The sequence below is a fragment of the Microtus pennsylvanicus genome, chromosome 6 (assembly GCF_037038515.1).
Source record: "Microtus pennsylvanicus isolate mMicPen1 chromosome 6, mMicPen1.hap1, whole genome shotgun sequence".
In the NCBI taxonomy this organism is placed as follows: Eukaryota; Metazoa; Chordata; class Mammalia; order Rodentia; family Cricetidae; genus Microtus; species Microtus pennsylvanicus.
The window spans coordinates 25,275,622-25,297,230 of record NC_134584.1 but is presented as its reverse complement, the minus strand read 5'-3'; the positions used below and the strand labels follow the sequence as shown (position 1 = coordinate 25,297,230).

General features: G+C 46.4%; 1 pseudogene; it reads left to right on the top strand.

The window, feature by feature from the left end:
* The first annotated feature begins 894 nt into the window (after nt 1-894).
* Nucleotides 895-11,022, top strand: LOC142853027 (elongation factor 1-alpha 1-like; annotated as a pseudogene).
* The last annotated feature ends 10,587 nt before the right edge of the window (nt 11,023-21,609 follow it).

Genomic DNA, 21,609 nt, shown 5'->3' with positions numbered 1-21,609 from the left:
AAGCCCAGTGGGTGTTTGGCAATGTCTCCTGTTTCTACCAGAGAGGTGCTTGTACCCAGCCTCGGGATTCTGGTTACAGGGCTGATTTTCCAGAATTGAAGACTTGACCCACACTGTCCCTTGCTTTATAAACACGCTGCATTAGCTGGATAATTAAGGGATTTAGTCCTTAACCTACAGTTGAGCTTTTATTAAATAAATCAGTTTTATATAGTGCCTTTACTATACACAGTACTTCCATGGCTGCCATGTGGTTTGAAAAACCTCTAACAACCTTTGGAGCGTGGTAAGCAGCCCTGCCCCACCCCCAAACCCTCCAAACCGTGGAGCACTGGCAGAGTAGCACGACTCCAAGAAAGAGATGTTTTGTGACTTTTGCAAGATTAGTAAAAAGCCAAGAAATCCAATAGCATCTGTTTACAGTAGGTGGTAAGGAAAACATAACACAACACAAGCCATTTCCTGCCTTTTGCAGAGCCAGTTTGATACATACCTACATCTCCTTTGTGAGCAGATTCAAGAATCGTCGGTTTTCTTCGTAATGGCATAGCAGACGCCAGGGAATAAGGGCTCAGTGTACTCCAGGCACAAGGAGGACTTATCCAGGTCTGACTCAGGTGGAAAGCAGCCAAGCTGTTAAGACAAGGAATAACTGGGACCCAGGAATTCCAATGGGCACCCATGCTGAAGAGTGATGGGACCCAGGAGTTCCAATGGGTGTCCACTCAGTGGCCACCCAGTCTATGACAATTCCTTAAGTTTGGATCACAGTGCCCCACATTTTTGTTAGACTCTCTCCACTTGGACCAGGTTTTCTTTTCTGGGTCCTTCTTTCCATTCTGGCTCCTATTGAGCTTCACACGAACATGAGGCCTCCCATAGTATACGGGAGCAATGGGCTAGTTCTATAACCAGGCTTTCTGATTCAGCTTAGTAAATGCACATGGAAGAAGCAATACCTGCTTTATTTTGGTTTTGCAGTGGATTTGCTGTTGTAAAATCAGAGGGTAAGTGTTGTAAAAACCACCACGATTGCTAACTCAAAGCCAAAACAGGGAAGGAAAAGACACACATCAACATTGTTGCTACTCGGGCAAATCTACCATGGTTGGCCATCTAGTCTACAGCGCTGTGGGCTGACAAATGCACCATTGTACAATTGGAAAGGAGGTTTCTGTGATGAGAAAGGCTTCTTCAAGTATGCCTGAGCCTTGGACAATCTGAAAGCTGAGTGTGGGCGTGGTATCGCTGTTGGCATCGCCCTATGGAAATCTGAGACCAGCAAACACTATGCCACTATCATTGATACTCCAGGATGTATAATGATATAAAATATGATATCAAAACATCATTGCAGATACATCTCAGGTTGATGGTGCTGTCCTGATCGCTGCTGCTGGTGTCAGTGAGTTTGAAGCTGGCATGTGCAAGAATGAGCAGGTCTGTGAGCCTGCGCTTTTGGCTCACACACTGGGCATGAAACAGCTAATGGTTGGTGCAAGCAAAATGAATTCTTGCCAGAGTCCAACTCCAGCAGGTTCAGGTCCCAAAGAGGAGGTGTGGAGTCAGCGAGGGAAGGAGACTGACGTGATCTGAGGGTGTATCAGGATGGCTGTCTGTTGGTTGAAAATAGGCTTCACCTTACCTACTCTGTAATTGCATTATAGCTTAGCCATAGGCAATATTGAAAGCAGACTTAATGATCCCAGGATGAAAATGGCCATTGAAGGCATGACAGCATTTTTTTGAATAATAATAATAATAACAATAATAAGTTTAGCAAGAATCTAAGTGCCCCTGCCAGGTGCCCTCTTCTACTTCCTCCTGCACGCTCTCAGGCCTTGTGGTCAGGAGGTGTCATACCTTGAGCCCTGAGCAATTTTCATTCTTCAAGGGGCATGACATAGTTTGTGCCACGAAGCACAACAACCACTGAACTGTTTCCTGATTGTATTCCTTTGCACCTTAGTCTTATGATACGGGCTTCCTCCCCTCAGAACCTCCCAAAGGGAAGGTCCTGACATCTTACTCTTTTTTCATTGTGCCGTACTATGCTGAACCCTTCATGGTATGCTCCCGTATAGGGCAGAGGGGATCAAGTCAGTCTGACTTCTTAAAGGAATCTGTTCCCCATGGAGCATTCCAGGTCTTGCCACTCATCCAGTAAGCCATGAATCATGGGCACTGTTCTATACTTATTAACTAAACATTTGCCCTTAATGGCCTCAGGCTCTGGGTCTGGACCCATTGTTTCTCTTTACCATGTGTTTTTCATCCCTGGGACCAGGTATGCCCAGTTAGTAAATCTTTAACTTCTCTATTCTTGGTGTGATATGGGGAGAGGGAGGCACAATGAGGAGTCCTGTGTGGGGAGTAGGCAGAGTCGTCGTGATATACAGTTCCATCTTGACGGGGATTTTTTTTCCCAAAGAATCAATTTGTTTAGAGGCTGCCATTGTATATGTTTCATCCCTCACCAAGGCTCACACAAAATTTTCCAAAGGAAGAGGAATAAGGAAAATCCCAAAAGACATAGAATCATTAAAAATGAAAGTTCTAAGGTGCTGGAGAGCTGTAATTTGTGATGTTGAAATGCTGGAGCTTTGTCAAGCAGCAGTGGTCCATGTGTGGTCCATGCCAGCCTCCACTGAGCCACCCTACAGCCAGAAGAGATGAAAGGATGCTGTTCAGAACGTCAGGACCTACATTAAGAAAGCTGGTTATAGCCCTGACATAGTAACACTTGTGCCGTGTTCTGGTTGGAATGGTGAAAACGTGCGGGAGTCAAATGATGATATGCCTGGGTTCAAGGCATGAAAAGCCACCCCTAAAGATGTGGGCTGCTAATGGAACCACATTGCTGGGAGCTTTGAATTTTATCTTGCCACCAACTCGTCCAACCCACAAACCTATACATGACTGCCTCTACAAGGTATCTGTAAAATTGGTGGTTTAGGGCAGAGTGCAGACTGGTGTTCTCAAATCCAGCCATGGGGCTTACCTTTGTTCCAGGCAGCTTTGGCAACTGAGGTCAAGTCTGATGGAATGCACCACGAGGCTGTGGGTAAAGCTCTTTTGGGGGGACAGTCTGGGCTTCGATGTCCATAGTGTGTTTCTCAAAGATGGTAGATGTGCCAGTGTTACTGGTGACAGCAAGAGGACCCACTAGTGAAAGCCACTGATCCAGCCAGGGCAAATTAGTACAGGTTATGGCCCTGCCCTCGGTTGTCCCGTGGCTCAGATTGCATGCAAATTTGCTGAGTTTAAACAAAAGACTGACTACTATTCTTTGTTTTGTTTTCTTTTTGTTTTTTGGTTTTTCGAGACAGGGTTTCTCAGTAGCTATGGAGCCAGTCCTGGAACTCACTCTGTAGACCAGGTTGGCCTCGAACTCACAGAGATCCGCCAGCCTCTGCCTCCCGAGTGCTGGGATTAAAGGCGTGCGCCACCACCACATGGCATGGCTGCTATTCTTGTAAGATGCTGGAGGGTGGTCTTAAATGCTTGAAATCTGGAGATGGAGCCATTGTTGAATGACTCAGCCTGTGTATGCTGAGAGTTTCTCTGACTCTTCTTCCCTGGATTTTGCTGTTTGTGACTGTCATCAAAGCCATGAACAAGAAGGCTGGCAAGGTCATCAAGCTTCCCAGAAAGCTTGGGAGGCTAAATAAATATTATCCCTAACACCCGCCACTGATGTCTTAGTCATTGGTGGAGGAACAGTCCCAGACATGTTTGTCTCAACTACACATTTTTATGTTTAGTAGTCAAAGACAAGTTACTGATAACAGTGAATTGTGAAACTGTCAGAAGGGAAGGAGAATGTTTTTGTTGTTGCTGTGATTTGTTTGTTAGTTTTTTCTTTGAGACAGGGTTTCTCTGTGTAACACTCCTTGTTGTCCTGGACTAGCTTTGTAGACCAAGTTGGCCTCAAAACTCACAGAGATCCTCCTGACGCTGCCTCCTAACTGCTGGGATTAAAGGTGTGTGCTATTACCGCCATTGGGAAGGAGAATGTTTTGTGGACCTTGTGGGGGGGGGCAATTTTAAGTTATTAGTTTTTAAAATCAGTACTTTTGGGGGGTGGTTCAAGACATGATTTCTCTGTAGCTTTGAAGCCAGTCCTGGAACTAGCTCTTGTAGGCCAGGCTGACCTCAAACTCACAGAGATCACCGTGCCTCTGCCTCCCAGTGCTGGATTTAAAGGCTTGCACCACCACCACCCAGCCTTAAAATCAGTTCTTTTTAATGGAAACAATTTGTCCAAAAATCTGTCACAGAATTTTGCGATTCATTAAAGCAGGTTTTATGATAGAAAAATAAAAAGCAGCAGCCACGCATGTGGAGATGTGTGTCTCGGGTACGTTATGTTAGGATAAGAGGCCTCTGCTGTTTGGAAATGGAGACCTTCCTAGGGATTAGAAGAGCAATTCTATTACAGAGGAGAGAGGAAAGAGAGCCTTTACTCTTCTTGCATATCCCACCGGGACATTCATGGGGCCAGGGCTCCTGCCGCACTCTCTGGATCACCTCTGGGTTCCTAATGTGTCTGCCCGATGCACTCTGTGCCTCCTATCCACACGGTCCTTGCAGCTGGGCCCTGGCTGCCATTCCTTGCCTGTTCAGGAAACTTCAGTTCTCTCCTTTGTTTCCCAGCTCTTTAATTTCCTCACCCTGTCTGTGAGCAGCAACCCAACCTGGTCCAGCACCTATGCCAAGGTCCTCCCCTCTTCCTCAAGCGAGGGCCCCACCCCAACTCCTGCCCTCCACTGTCTAGCCAAGCTTTCTTTTTGGGGTGGGCAGGAGTCAAACCCAAAGCATCGTGCACGCTACACAAGCTTTCTACTATTGAGCTACACCTGCGACCTCAGGCTCTCCTCTTAGCCTCCGTCCTCTTTCTTTTCCATAGCTTTCTCTATCTTGTGTGCACCTTGTGTGTGCATGTGGGCACATGTCATGCCAGGAGTGGAGGTCAGAGAGCAACTTGCAGGAGTCGGCCCTCCCCTTCTACCACGTGGGTCCCAAGGATTGACCTCACATCATCGGGCTTGGTGGCAAATGCCTTGCCCACTGAGTCATTTCTCCAGCCCAGCTTTTATAACCTTGTACATAGAAGTGAATCCCAAAACCTTATTTCTTGCCTATACACAAATGGCCTCCAAATCTTTCCCTCCCCTTCCCTTCCTTTCCCTTTCCTTCCTCCCTTCCCTTTTCTCTTCCTTCCTGCCCAATCACCCCCTCCCCACCTCCCCACTTCCCAACCATAATTGACCCTCAAGATCTACCGAGTCTTCCTCCTGTCTTCTGTGTCCTCCCCCTTCTCACCCTCTCGGGTATCTCCAGGCTGGGCCCTGCGTGTACCTGGACTGCTCTGCAAACCTTCTCCATGCCTCCTTTTCATCTGTTTCTCTCCAATCTGGTCACCTTTCTGTAGGCGGGGTCTTTCTAAAATGCCACTTACCACGTTTTGTTTTTAGCAAGAAAAATGAGAAAATTTATTCAGGAAGGCTATACTTCTAAGCCAGGGTCGTTTATTAGAAGCTACACTTGCAAGCAGGAAAGCAAGTTGGAGAAGAGAGGAAGAGTGCATTCTGCAGCCTGCAGCTCCTCTGCGGGAAGTGTTGGGCCTCTGCTGCTCCCCTAGGGCAGGGCTTTTTGACTTCTTGCAGAGCACAGCTCTCTGGCTCATTTCATAGCTTGGGTGTTTTTTGGTTCCGTATATGACTTTGTGGATGCAGAACATCGCTCATTAACATCTCATAGCCCCACCCAGGGCTATGTGGTTGACTCCTAAACATTCTAGCACGCCCCTGTGCCTATGCCTGTGTTATGAGCCAGTCTCAGTCAAAGGTTTCCAGTCTTCCCCTTTGCCAACTTGTTTTTTGTCACATGTTAGTTCTGCAGTCTTTGACTAAAGCTTTCTGGACTTTACTGCCCCACTATTCTGCCCCCACTCTTTCCTGAGAACTGTGGTTACAGAAGTTTTGGGGGTGTTGGTGTTGGTGAGTATGTTTGTTTGTCTGTGTGTATGTACGTGTGCATATGTGAGTGTGTGTGTGTACGTGTATGTGTTTGTCTGTGTGCATATACATGCGAATGTGTGAGTGTTTGTGCGTGTGTTTATGGGTGTGTGCACACGTGTGTGGGTGTGTGCTGAAGGACCAGTCTGTCTTCTGTAATGACTTCCATGTTATTTAGGGCTGTTGTCCTAAATTTATCTTATAGGGTAAGAGTATAAGAGAAGCAATCTGGATCCCCTGTAGTAGAACCTGGCTGGAATCCCTGTAGCACAAGCAATTTAAGATGGAACTGCTATCATTTGTTTTCTGATTCATGCAGCAAAATACCTGGCAAAATCTACTTAAGGAGGATAGGGTTTATTTTGGCTGTTTGAGGATACAGTCCATCAAGGAGGGGACTTAGAGGGAAGGCGTGACTGCAGGAGCTGGAGGCAGTCCGTCTGCAGCATCCACAGTCCAGACACAGAGAGCAGGGAATGCTGCTGCTCAGCTCCTTTTCGTTCAGCTCAGGACGAATCTTCCTGCCTTAACTAGCCTATTCCAGAACTTCACAGATGTGCCTAGAGACTCATTTCTGTGTGATTCTAAACCATGTTAGGCTGACAAGTCAGATTAAGCACAGCACTGCTGTATTGCTTTCATTCTGAAAAGAGGTTTGAGACTGATTACAAATTCACAGCTCTAGAGCGTTCCTTCTGGGTTCCCGGACTGGGTCCCTAGGGCTGGGTTCACTGGTTTTACCCTCCTTTCTGGCTCACTAGCTGATAACAGTGGATTTTGAGGGGCGCTCAGTGGTACCCAGGTTCTTTCATCTCAAGAAGAAAGAATTGGTCAGAGACACAGAGATACTGGGCAAGAGAATTTATTCAAATGGGATTGAATTCCAAGCAAGGTTCACTTATTAGAAGACACATTTTCTTTTATTTCTGTACATAATTTACATATGAGTTTAAATTTAATGAAAACCTTGAACAGTTTCAGCTGTACTTCCAGTTATCATTGTGGTGTTCCTTTCTGGTTTGAGTTGTATTTTAGACTGTAGTAGACTCACATTTCTCCCTCCCCTTTCTTCCCTCCAAACCCTCCTATCTACCCCTCCTGCCCACCTTCAAATTCGGGGCCTTCTTTCTCACTAATTAATATCACATGCATATATGTACATGTACATACATATACGTTCCTAAATATAGCCTGCTCAGTATGGATAATGATATTTGCATATATATTTTCAGGGCTGACTGGCCCTGTACTGGTGTGCTCTTCCCTGGAGACAACCACTCCTCCCAGATCTCCTCAGTTGCCTACAGCTCTTTGTAGGGCTGAGGCCTCTTGGACTTTTCCTCATCCATTTTGGCATGTCCATTGGTGCGGTTCTTGTTCATCTCATGCTTGGCAGACATGTTGGTGAGTCCTTATGGGTGTAGCTTCTGGCATTACTAGGAGACACAGTCTCACAGCGAACTCTCTGATCCTCCAGCTCTTAACATCTTTGCACCCTCTCTTCCTCAATGTTCCCCGAGCTGTTGCCAGGCTTATCAGGTGTTATCATGACCACCAGCTCCCAAATAATGACACGGAACTTCTTATTAATAATGAAATCTCAGCTTTAGCTTAGGCTCATCCCAAATTAGCTCTTATGACTTAAATTAACCCGTTTATATTAATCTATGTTCTGCCACATAGCTTGTTACCTCTCTTCCATACATCTGACCCCCTCCATGTCTCACTGGCATCTCTGAGTACCTAAGATTCTTCCCCTGTACCGATTTAGAGGATTCTTCATCTGGACCTGGCTTTACTATGTGTCTGCAGCAGTCTCTGACCACGTGAGCCAAACCTTTAGTGGCCCTGCTTAGCACATGATCCTGGCAGCTGGCTCTGCTCTGCCATGGGTCAGTGAGAGCTGAGCTTCATGCTCCTGGGCCCCTGCTGGGAGCCACATTTAACCACCCCAGCTCTGCAGAGTTGCTGGTTTCATGCTATGAAAGGTGTTTCTATCTAAGTTTCCCATTCTTTCGAGTAGAGTGCCATTCAAGTGCTTAGCTGCATAGCAGGGCCTCTTAAAGGAGCCACACCTCTGTATGTCCGCAAACAGTGGTCTCTGTGTCCTGGACTTTTCTCAGCTTTTTCAGACCCTATTTTTGCATATACAGGCCGGACCTCCACATGTACCAATCTTCTTCATTGAACTCCCCAAATAATTACAGAGACTAATTGCAAATTATGAAAGCTTGGCCTTTAGCTTAGGCTTATCCCTAACTAACTCTTAAAACTCTGTTTGTTTGTTGTTGTTTGTTTGCTTGTCTGTTTTTCAAGACAGGGTTTCTCCGTAGCTTTGGAGCCTTTCCTGGAACTTGCTCTGTAGACCAGTCAGGCCTCAAACTTACAGAGATCCACCTGTCTCTGTCTCCTGAGTGCAGGGATTAAAAGTGTGTGCCACCACCACCTGGTTTTAGCTCTTATAACTTAAATTAACCTGTTTCTAATAATGTATATTTTACCACATGGCTTTTTACCTTTCCTCCACTCCATATGTCCAACTCCCTCTGTGTGTCAATCACTGGTGTCTCTTGCCACACCCAGATTCTAACCCCTGAGTTCCTTTCTCTGCCTGGAAGACCCACTTATTCTCTCCTGGATGCCTGGCTATTGGCCAGTCAGCTCTTTATTAAACTACTCAAGTGCCTTAGACAGGTGAGGCAAAAGACAGACACAGCTTCACATAGCATGAACAAATATCCCGCAACACTGAACCTTAGGTGCAAGAGTGTTTTCTGGATGTATCCACTGGGCTCCACCACTCTATATTTTGATTGGTTGTGGTTTTCTGTAATGATCTCCACCTGTTGCAAAGAGAGGTTTCTTTGATGGGGTGAATACTACACTTATCTGTGGGCATAAGGACAAATGGTTATAGATTATTGTTAGGGATTATGAAAAGAGACATTTTCCCATGGAAGCAACCAGAGCAGAGAGAATTTAGCGCCTTCTGATTGCCCTTAGAGTGATGTGGGATTCCTCTCTGTATGCTGTGATTACCATTGATTAATAAAGAATCTACTTTAGGCCTATGGCAGGGCGGAATAGAGCTGGGCAGGGAAGACTAGGCTGAATGCTGGGAGAAAGAAGGCAGAGTCAGAAGAAGCCATGGAGCCCTGCCAGAGACAGACAGTGGATGGAAACTTGCCCGTAAGCCACAGCCACATGGTGATACACAGATTAATAGAAATGGGTTAAATTAAGATGTAAGAGGTAGCCAATAAGAAGCTGGGGCTAATAGGCCAAGCAGTGATTTAATTAATATAGTTTCTGTGTGATTATTTTGGGTCTGAGTGGCTGGGAAACAAACAAGCAGCATCCTACAACATTAGAGTAAAGTTGTGAGCTCCCTTTTGGGGCCATCATTACTAGCCCTGTCTGCCTTCACAAAATGAAAGCAATACCCAGAGTCTTGAGAAAGATTCCCAGGTCAGAAACTATCTATGTGCTACTCAGCTGCCAGCCATGAGGTTTATAGAGTGCAGCCTCCAGGGAAGGCAAGTCAGGAAGCCTGGGACCCTCCTGGGTACTTCACCATAACTTTTATATTAACATAATACTAATTTCATAAATACTCATCCACATGACACTCTGCCCAGGCTTATACTGGTGTCTTTTCTCTTACAGTATCGATAAGGGACTTAGAAATACCCATTTGCTAACTCAATATTACAGATAAATATTTGAATACCTTTTTTTTTTTCAAGACAGAGTTTCTCTGTAGCTTTGGAGCCTGTCCTGGAACTAGCTCTTGTAGACTAGGCTGGCCTTGACCTCACAGAGATCCACCTGCCTCTGCCTCCCGAGTGCCGGGGTTAGAGGTGTGTGCCACCACTGCCTGACAAATATTTGAATACATTTAAAGGACTCTTGTGTAACGTGCACAGCCCAGTACCTGTTACAGCTAACCAGCCAAGTTTGTTAAGCAGCTAAGGGGCTGCTTAGAAAATGTTGACATTTTCTCTCTAGAGCCACTTCCTCTGTTTGGGTAAATGGTGAAGAAGAAAAGAAAACACTGGCTTTTTACCAGTGATATATTTCCCAAGGAAGCTGCATTATACAGGGTCTTTTCCTCTCTCCCACTTGACAGAGATAAATGTTGCCTCTCTGTGTTGACCAACTTTCTTCTTTCCTATTAATTACATCACAGATCTTATTCTTAGAAATGGAAAGAGCCAAGTGGAGTTGTTTCTTGCACTCATACCCACATAGTTGGATCCCTATCAAAGACATTAATTACCATGGGCAATACTTACATTTTGAAGGATGTTGACATAGAAATGCCTACAGTATAATCTGTAAGTGATAAGGGCATGGGCTTTAAAAATCACACCAAACAAAAATCATGATTTCATTTATGCTTATCTGTAGGAAAGTGGAAGAAAAAAAAATATTTCAAAATGTCAAGCTGTTATCACAAAGCAAAGGCATTCCTGGCTGGCTTTCAGCAACTTCTTCTCTTTTGTTCTATTACTTTCTGTGTATGGGTGTTTTGTCTGCATGTGTGGTTTGTGCTCCATTTATCAAAAAACCAGAAGAGGGAATTGGGTCTCTTGGAACTGGAGTCACAGAGGGTTGCAAGCCATCATGCGGGTACTGAGCATCACATTTGGGTCCTCTGGGAGATCAGCCAGTGCTCCTAACCATCTCTCCAGTGCCCCGGCAGCCTCTTCAGACAGTTTCAAAACTGTTCTTCCTTTCTACAGTGAAGCCAGGAATTACTTACATTTCCCTCTACCTCTTTGACTTCAACAGACAGAAACCCAACTCAATTACGCCTTTCCCGAAGCGGGGAGTCACCGTGATGATCTCCTAACCAGGAACTCAATGAGAAGCAGCAGCGCCCCAGCAGTTACTGGAAACACATGCAAATGATGCCCCCTCCTTCTTCGTCTTCAGGCTTTCTCGGTTCGTCTTCATTTCCTCAGTCTTTGTTGGTTCAGGGAGCGAAAGCGTCCACTGAAAGACACCCTGTGCTTTTCAGTTCTGGCACTAGCAAAGACTCACTTTCCCCTGTTTCTAGATCCAAGGCATCAGGGTAAAGCTTGTGAGTGGCCCAGTCTGGGCCTGTTGCCAGCCAACAGCATTAGGCAGGTCACTGGGGCTATCCCTCCTTCAGCAACTTGTAAAACCAGTTTTGAACCTGCAGGACTTCAATTAGTGGTCAAAAGAATGGATCTGAGTCTCTCTCTCTGGTCCTGTGTGGAGACATGACACTCTAAGCTGGCCAAAAAAGCACAAAATTACTATCTAGCTGGAGGCTTTCTGGTAAGGAACAAAGGTGTACAAATTGCCAGATTCCTTAAGAATTAATTGGAATGGATTGGGGTATGCCCGTAATCCCTGCACTTGGGAGGCAGAACCAGGAGAATTGCTGGTTAAAGGCCATCATGGGCTACAGAGAGGTCTAAGCCACCCAGGGATACAGAGCAAAGAATGCTGTCTGGGGTTGGGGAGAGAGCCCAGTTAGTGAAAATACTTCTGAGCAAGCAGGAGGACCTGAGTTATTGTTCCTTATTACAGGAAGGAAGGAAGGAAGGAAGGAAGGAAGGAAGGAAGGAAGGAGGAAAGAAGGGGGAGGGAGGGATGGGGAGGAAGGAAGGAAGGAAGGAAGGAAGGAAGGAAGGAAGGAGGAAAGAAGGGGGAGGGAGGGGGAGGGAGGGAGTGAGGAAGGAAGGAAGGAAGGAAGGAAGGAAGGAAAGAAAGAAAGAAAGAAAGAAAGAAAGAAAGAAAGAAAGAAAGAAAGATGCCAACCAGCAAGATAGCTCCCAGGCAAGGTGTTTAGCACAAACCTGCCCATCTGAGTCTGGTTCCTAAGACCCACACAGCATAAGGAGAGGAGTGACTCCTGAGAGCCATCATCTGACTTTCATACTAATGCAGTGACATAAAAGCACACAACATAATCCCTAAATAAATAGATGCACAAATAAATGTAATTAGGACAAACATTTGAAGCCCAGGGCCTAGAGAGAAGGCTCAGTGACGGAGCACCTGTTGTTCTTCCAGAGGACCCACATTTGGCTCCCAGAGCCCACATAATGATTAACATTTCACTGGATCCGATAATCTCTTCTGCCCATCTCAGGCACCAGGTATGCACACGGTGCACAGACATACACACAGGCAAAATACACATACACATAAATAAAAATTTTAAAAAGACAGGCATATTGGACATCTGTAATCAATCCCACTACTGGGCGAGCAGAAACAAGAGAATCACTGGGCTGTGTATGTGTATGAACACTACTGTCTGTTCCAAAGACTTTAGAAAAATAACGTAAAGCTACCATGCATCATTTCCATGTTGGAGGGAAGCTCAGAAAACACAACAGGATGTTTACTGGGAGGTAGAATGGTCCATGCTGCAGGGTATTTCATTAAGCTCAGGAAGTAAACAACTCAGTAGTTTCAGGAAGTCCCTGAAACTGGCCAGATAGACTAGGCTCCTCCCTCTCCAAGCGGATATAAGCAATAAGGACTCCTGAGAAAGCCCAGAGCTGAGCTGCCTGGAAAAGGCCCAAACCAACTGAACTGCTACTGGGAAAGGACAACCTTTAATCTCTTGAGCTACCTGTGACTGGGCACTGTGCTCCGAGTTTCCAGCTGTAGTGGGCTGTCACCCACGCTGGGGTGGGATTTTGGTGATATGGTTGTCTTCAGTCCTGTACGTAACCCTTCACCCATATTCCTGTAAGAAGACCCAGTAACACTTCGTGGTTCATCAGAACAGGACTTTAGTGGTATCCACCTTTTCATCTGTAATTGATTCCCTGGGGTAAGTGAACATTTGTTCGTAGAGCCCCAGAAATAGCATCACACAATAGAAGCCAACCTGAGAACGCACAATGGGAAACAGAGACTAACACCTTCTAATAAGAGAACTCTCACTTCCTAATAAGAACACTAGGGACTGAGCGTAGTGAGAGCAAGGCAGGTGCTTTTGTGACTTTACAAAGCCAGGTGCCATCTCAGAATGACAGGCCTGCTCATGGAGGGCCTGTTTTCAAACCCTAACACAGGTCCCTTCCTTGATTTCCTCATTGACTGAGTAACCATTGCGGAGTCTCACACGTCTCCTTCTTGACAAATACTGTGCCTGGGTATCATGGTTAGGATTTCTATTGCTGTGATAAAACACCCTGACTGGAAGCAGCTTGCAGGGAAACGATTTATTTCAACCATTAACTCACGGCTCACACTCCGTCACTGAGGGAAGTCCAGAAGGGAACTCAAGGCAGGAACTTCAGCAGAACCTGTGGAAGAATGTCCCTCCTGCCTTGCTCCTCATAGTCCACTCATCTGGCTTTCTTATACCATGGTCACCAGTTCAGGGGCGGCACTGCCCACGACGGGCTAGGTCCTCCCACGTCAGTCTCTAATCAAGAAAATGCGCCACAGGCTTGCCCGCCGGCTTCTCTGTTGAGGTTTCTCTTCCCAAACGACTGGAGCTTGGGTCACATTGTCAGGACAGCAGCCAGCACAATGGGTTCATCTCTGTCTCACATCCTGCTTGTTTCAAAGATTAACAGGCTCATGATCGTGTTGTATCTTCGGGGTAGTTCGGTGAGCTTGGCTGTGATAACGTCTTACCCTAAACGCCTACTTTTGGTGGGGGGCTACTAGACTAGCAGAGTTTTATGGGGGTTGATTTTTGTGTATCTGTAATTAGACCAAAGCTGACTCAAGACACTTTATTTTGAGAATGAGCATCAGATTTTATTTCTTACAAAGACAACTGTGAGCAATAGGGGTCTAACCTCAAGAACCTCCAAAGCCATTGACCCCGTAAGGGACGCTGATGAGACAGAGATGGACTTTTACGGGGATAGCGATCGTGTCCATGGGACAGACTTAGCAGCTAAGCTTCTTCATACCGCAGTCAGTCTTTTCTCTGTGCCATCAGGAAGGCCATTGAAAATGTCCAGAGAATGTTCTGAAGGCCCCAGGCCCCCTCTGCCTGTAACTGCTCTAGACTAAAAATCTCCAGTCTGGGGTTGCAGTATATTTGATAGGACGCTTGTCGGACACGCACAGGGTCCTGGCACCACATAACCTGGGGGTGGTGGCATGTGAATATAATTCCAGGACTCGGGTGGTGGAGGCAGAAGGGCCAGAGTCATTGTTGGCTATATATCTAGTACAAGGACAGCCTGGAATACGTGAGATCCTGTCTCAGAAAATAGAAAAGGCAAGAGGAGGGATGAGAAGAGAAGAGAAAGAAAAGATCTGTCCACTGAGAACAGGAGTCCGGGGCGAAGACAGGGTCTGGCCTCTCACCCTCTGCTCCCAGAGTTCCAAGAATGAACAGAGGAATGTTAGGACCTCTTGCATTACAATTTAAAGAACTGATTTGAGGAATCTGAGATTAGAGGATCATTGTTGTAGCAGGCCCTCAGACCTTAGCACAGCTGACTCAATGAGAGAAGTACCATTCGGGCCATACAATACCACACAGGGACAGTACCACCTGCCAACGTGAAAACAAAGACCTAATCCATCAAAATCAGAATTCTAGGAAAGTCCCTGAATGTACTGACCTTGCTTTTTGGCTTCTGTAGTTCTGCTTCTGGCTAACTGTTCTTGTTAACTGAAGGATGTCAACCCAGGATGTGGGTTTTTTTGTGCTTAAAAGTTCACCCTGAGAAAGGCTCAGGGCTACATTAGGATTCCAGCCCAGGAGAGTTGCCAGCTGGCTAATGAAGACTCCCAGAAGTCCCCTCTGGTGGGTACCCTACAGTCATCTCACTTTGCCTGAGTGGTCCAAGGACGCCAGGTGATAGAACAGGTGGTGAGGGGGGCCATGAGGGGAAGGAGAAAGCAACCGGGTCTTCACACTCTCACAGGACTCAGGAGAAGGCAAGAAACAAGGCCACAACACATGAAGAGTCTTGTGAAGAAAGAGACACACAAGGCCAAAACAGAGCCTTCTTGTCAAAATGTCCTCAGTTTGGTCTTGAGGTCTCTCTGGAGTAGCTGAACACTGTAGCCCTTCTCTGGCAGATTTGGGGGGACTCCACCATGTGAGTTTGTGATGTGTCTTGTAGGGAATGATTTTGATTGGTTGGTTGAAATACTGGGATCAAGCCAGGATCTTGATTATGTTAGGTAAGCATCATTCTACTGAGATCACCCCCAACCCTTTAAACCTTTTTTATTTTGAAGTGAGAACTTGCTCAGTTTCTGCCCAGGCTAGCCTCAATCTTACTATTCCTTCTGCTGCAGTTTGCCAAGTAAGCTGTGGCTACACGCATCTGTTGTGGGATATCTGTACACTATGTGAAGGTATATTGCTGCAATTGGTTTAATAATGAACTAAACAGCCATTAGCTAGACAGGTGGTATAGGCGGGTGAAGAGAGAAAGAGGAGGAGGAATCCGAGCGCTCAGGAGAAGCTCGAGGCACTGAGAAAGCACGATGGGCAGGCCAAAGATAATGTAAAAATGCAGATGAATATGAATAAGTTAATTTAAGTTATAAGAGCTGGTGGGACAAGCCTAAGCTAAGGCAAGGCTTACATAACTGATAGTAAGCTCCATGTCATTATTTGGGAGCTGGCTGACAGGACAGAAAAAGACATACATGTACCACCATGAGAATAATACATTTTTTAAAAAATTAGATTTTAATTTGTTTATTGTATTATGGGGAGGAGGACATGAATTATCACAGTGTCTGAAGGGAGAGGACCACTTGCAAGAGTCAGTTTTCTCATTCCACCACGTGGAACTGAGGTTGTCAGGCTTGGCAGGGGCATCTTTACCCTCAGAGCCACCCCATTATCTCTCGGGTCAGCAGTTCTGATCAGTAGATTATATGTAACAGTCCCATAGGGCCTTCAAGACAGACGTCTGAGTTGACCACAGTGAAGGATCCAGGGAGACAGAGTGGATCCCAAAGCCTGCTGCCGGTTAGAAGAGAGTTCAGCTTGTATGTAATTGTTTCCTTGTTGATGTGGGAGTGTCATATATCAATCTGTTGATTTCATTGGTTAAGCAATAAAGAAACTGCTAGGCCCATTTGATAGGCCCACCCTTAGGTGGGTGGAGTAAACAGAACAGAAGGCTGGGAGAAAGAAGCTGAGTCAGTGAGTCGCCATGATTCTCCCAATCCAGACAGATGCAGGTTAAGATCATTCCTGGTAAGCCAGCTCGTGGGCTACAGCAGATTATTAGAAATGGGCTAGTCCAGGTGCGAGAGCTAGCCTAGAAGAGGCTAGATAGAAATGGGCCAAGCGGTGTTTAAAAGAATACAGTTTCCGTGTAATTATTTCGGGTGAAACTAGCCGTGGGGGCGGCCGGGTGCTGGGGACGCAGCCCCGCTGCCCTTATTACTACACCTTGTTTGTCTGTTTAGCTGAGGATTCAATCCAGAGGTTTGCACAAGCTAGGCCAGTGCTCTTCCACTGAAGTATATGCCCCAGCCTTTCCTACTTGCATCTGAAATGCATGAAATTACAGGCGCTCTGAACAGCTCTTCCTTAATAGGACTTGAGCCCTTCTCCCTCTACAGCAACTCTGAGAAGTGAAAAAAAAATCAACTAAATTGTCAGTTCTGCTCCCAAATTGGGATTATGTTTCAGACCAAGGCAGAAGGAAGGCTGTAGATAGCCATTAAGTTCAATTATATATGGCAAGCATATGTTTGTGCGGAGCTAAGTTTGTTTTTTTTTATATAATAAACCAGCAAGCTTTACTTAGTCATACAAGCTAAAACGTGGTTGAAAAGCCATAAATTATACCATAAACCTTTCATGACGTCAGAGTCCCAAATTCAGACGAGGAGCTGGGGAGCAGGTAAAGTGCTTTCTGTGTAAAGAATGAGGATGCAGGTTCACTCCCTAGCACCTCCTGGAGAGCTGGGTGTGGTGGCACTAATGATCGCAGGGCCAAGGAGGCAGAGACAGATGGAGCCCCGCTTCTCATTGGCCGGCCAGCCTACCTGCAGAGATCCAAGCCTATTTCAAAGTACAAGGAGGATGGCTCCTGAGGGAAAACACCTGAGGTTAACCTCTGGCCTCCACACACACACACACACACACACACACACACACACACACACACACATGCGCACACACACACACATGCGCACACACATGCGCACACACATGCTCACACACATGCACACACATGCGCACACACACACACATGCGCACACACATGCACACACACATGCACACACATACACACACGCCTCTGATTAGATTGTCTTCTTTAGGTCACTCCTATGTACATCCTGCATGGATTTCTGCAAGGCTGTGCTGGTGGCCAGTGCCTGAAAGTGTCACCAAGGTCTCTCACCTCATAGACGGTGACTGGCCTCTGCTGCACTGGCCTCTCCTCACCACCGAACTAATGTCAGCACTCGTGACATAAACACAAAGCTGGAGGATGCTAAGTGTCTTAGTTACTGTTCTATTGACGTGAACAGGCACCGTGACCAACGCAACTTATAGAGGGAAACAATTTATTGGTCTTGCTTAAGTTTTAGGGGGTTAATCATTGATCATCACGGCAGGGAGCACGGCAGCCGGTACACGGTGCTGGCAAAGGAGCTGAGAGCTCACATCGGATCCTCAAGCTGCAGGCCAAGGAAGATACACTGGGCATGATTTGGTGTTTGAAACCTCAAAGCCTGCTCCAGTGACACACCTTGTCCAACAAGTCCACACCTCCTAATCATCTCCAAACATTTCTGCTCATTGGGAACCAAACATTCGAACATGGAAGCCTATGGGGGCCATTCTCATTCAAACCACCACACTTGTGAGAAGGAATTCTTCAAATCTGATTTAAGGTGCCAGTTATGTTATTTTCACTCAGAACTATTCTGCATATTTTAATCGGGAATTTTCCTGACCAGTTTTTTTTTTTTTTGCACCCCGCACTAGGAACTGACAAGTGCCTAGCCAGTGATATCCCCAGCCTTACACAAGGACAATTTTTACCCTCACTTTCACTCTCCACGTCCAGCTAGGTCCTCAAATACAGCAGGCCTGGGGAAATAGTTCAGCGGGTAAGAGTGTGTGCAAGCATGAGAACCCAAATTCACGTCCACCTAGGTCCTCAAATACAGCAGGCCTGGGGAAATAGTTCAGCGGGTAAGAGTGTGTGCAAGCATGAGAACCCAAATTCAAACCCCACACTCCGTGCAAAAAGCCAAGTGTGGCTACGTGACCTTGTAACCCTAATGCTAGGGGTGGGGATAGGGAGAGGCAGGTGATTCCTGGAATTTGCTGCTAACTGGCCTGGCTCCAGATTCAGTTGAAAACCCTGTCTCGTACGAATGAAAGCAGGAACAGGGTGTCCCACCTCTGGCCTCTGTACACAGGGTCACATGCCTATACCACACACACACACACACACACACACACATGCACGCACACACACACTACACACTCTCATATGTACACATACAAAAAAGAAAACAGAGACTAGAAGGTCTGTTGGGGACAGAGCAGGTGGGTTGTTTTTGAGAGAGGTAAGGCAAGAACCCCAAATCGCCCTTCACTTAAACTAGTAGTTTAAGCACCTTTGGTGTCTAAGCACTACGCCTGATAGGAGGACCAAAAAGAAATAATTAAGGGCTGGAGAGATGGCTCAGAGGTTAAGAGCATTGCCTGCTCTTCCAAAGGTCCTGAGTTCAATTCCCAGCAACCACATGGTGGCTCACAACCACCTGTAATGAGGTCTGGTGCCCTCTTCTGGCCTGCAGGCATACACACAGACAGAATATTGTATACATAATAAATAAATATTTTAAAAAAGAAATAATTAATGTGCTCTAACCTCAAGAACTCTGCAGGTAATAGAGTTAACCAAAATAAAATCCTTCAGACACAAAAGACTTGAATAAACAGGAAAACATGTGTGCTCCCGGAACATACTAGAATTCCCTTGGTTTTTTTGTTGTTGTTGTTTTTTGTTTTTGGTCTCTCTTTTTTATCTTTTCTATTGAGCTATATATTTTTCTCCGCTCCCCTCCCATCCTCTCCCCCCCCATCTACCCTCTCCCATAGTCCCTGTGCTCCCCTCCCATCCTCCCCCCGTCTGCCCTCTCCCATAGTCCCTGTGCTCCCCTCCCATCCTCCCCCGTCTACCCTCTCCCATAGTCCCTGTGCTCCTCTCCCATCCTCCCCGTCTACCCTCTCCCATAGTCCCTGTGCTCCCCTCCCATCCTCTCCCCCGTCTACCCTCTCCCATAGTCCCTGTGCTCCCCTCCCATCCTCTCCCCTCCCCCATCTACCCTCTCCCATAGTCCCTGTGCTCCCCTCCCATCCTCCCCCCATCTACCCTCTCCCATAGTCCCTGTGCTCCCCTCCCATCCTCTCCCCCCGTCTACCCTCTCCCATAGTCCCTGTGCTCCCTCCCATCCTCCCCCACGTCTGCCCTCTCCCATAGTCCCTGTGCTCCCTCCCATCCTCCCCCACGTCTGCCCTCTCCCATAGTCCCTGTGCTCCCAATTTATTCAGGAGATCTTGTCCCTTGGGTTATCTTAAAACTAAATCTCAAACTAAAGTCCACTTCTGCACAAGGACCATGTAAAGCAGAGTGCAGATGCGTGCCTATAGTATTCTAGGAAAGTGGAGACAGGAGGATCAGGAGTTTAGGGTCATCCTTCACTGCATAGCAAGTTCGAGACCAGCCTGAGCTAAAGGTAGCTTTCTGTCAAAACAAAACAAACAGCCAACAAGATGGCTTAGTTTGGAAAAGACATGCCCGCCATGCAACTGTGAAGGCCAGAGTTCAGATTGCCAGATCACAGGTAAATTCCAGGATAGCTTCACAGCCTGTGTGTAATCCCATCACTCAGGAGATGGAATTGCCAAACAAGTTGGCTAACAGGATTGATGAACTTTGGGTTCTAGTGAGAGAACCTGCCTCAGTGTATGAGGTGTAGAAAATTGAGCAAGATACCCAGTACCAACTTTTGGTCTTCACATGCATGTTCATACATGTATACACACCTTCGCAAACACTTTCACCCACATACATGTAGACTTGCATACATATAGACCACATACATTCACACACACACACGCACACACGCACACACACGCACACGAGAAACCCATCCATTTCATACTGATAGGTGAACTGATTAAACAGAGGGGAGAGGGGGAGGACATGCGGGATAAGTGGAAGGAGGAATAGATTGGAATACTGCTTTACAGTCTTAACAGTTAAAAAAAAAGTTTGGGCAGGAAGCAGTGATCGCTAAATTTAGAGATAATGTCTGCTAAGGGACAGGATATTTCCTCAGCCCTGAGGTGTCTCAGAAGACAGCTTGCCATTTGCAAGGAGAAAATTATAGCTATTTAGTGGAGAAACCAGATAACTTGTGGATCAGGTGTTCAGCTAACCTCAACCCCCAGGGGGGAGCTGACTGATGGGGCCCCTCCAGTTAAGATGCCTCAAGAAGAGACTGTGTACTCACCTCAGTGTTTATCTCCTCCCAGGGGACCTCGAACTCAATCAAGGCATGAGGAACCACTGGGCTGGAACAGGTAGGGGACACTTCTTAAAATAACTGACTCAGATTCTTTAAGCGCCAGCTCAGTGAAAGAGAGAAATGCTGACGAAGTTTCGGGTTGTGAAGGTGAAGGAGGTGGGCGAGAGGACTCGGTGATGAAGGCGTCTGCTGCTAATGCCTGGCGGCTTGAGTTCAATCCCTGGGACTCACATGGTGGGAGAAGAGAACCCCAGCTTCCTGCAAGCTGTCCTCTGACTTCCCCTACTGGAGCTGTGGTATGTGAATGGAAAAAATAACATTAAAAAGGAAGGCCAGGACTGCTCCTGGGTATGGTGGAGGAGAGGGTTTCTTGTGGATAAAAGGGAAGTATAGCCACAGGCAGGGACATCTGGGAGAGTCCAGCGTGAACATGACCCTAAGCGGGCCCACATGAGGAGAAGGGGGAGGGGAAAGTCAAGAGAGTAAAGGGTAGATAAAACAGAATGGGGTAACCAATATGGTTGAATTATATAGGGAAGGGCAGCCCAGCCTTTGGGCTGGAAAAGTTGAGGGCAGGAGGCGGGGCATGCAAGTCATACCTTGTAACAGGTAGGGACTGAGGGATGTTGGGAGAGCCTGGTGGCTGACCAGGTTCACTTTGATATGTTAAATGCGTACATCAGTTAGCCATTTGTTCCTGGTTTGAGCCCTAACATCATGCACATGTGTGTATTTGTGTTCACCTCAATACCACACACACGTACACATATGCACAAACACAGTAAATGTAATATTAAGAAAGTTTAAAAAGGAAATATAGTTGTTTCTGAGAGCTATACATGGTCATGTTAAGAGTACCATCTTTGATTTCTTTTTTTGTAAACTATTTTATTTTATGTGTATGAGTGAGTTTTGCCTGCATGATTGTGTACCACGTACATGCCTAATACACACAGAAGCCAGAAGAAGGCATCAGATCACCTAGGACTGGAATTACAGTTATGTGCCGCCTTGTGGCTGAATTGAAGCTGGGTCCTCTGGAAGATCAACTAAAAAGACATCTCTTCAGGCCCTGATTTCTTTTTTATCTCTTTGG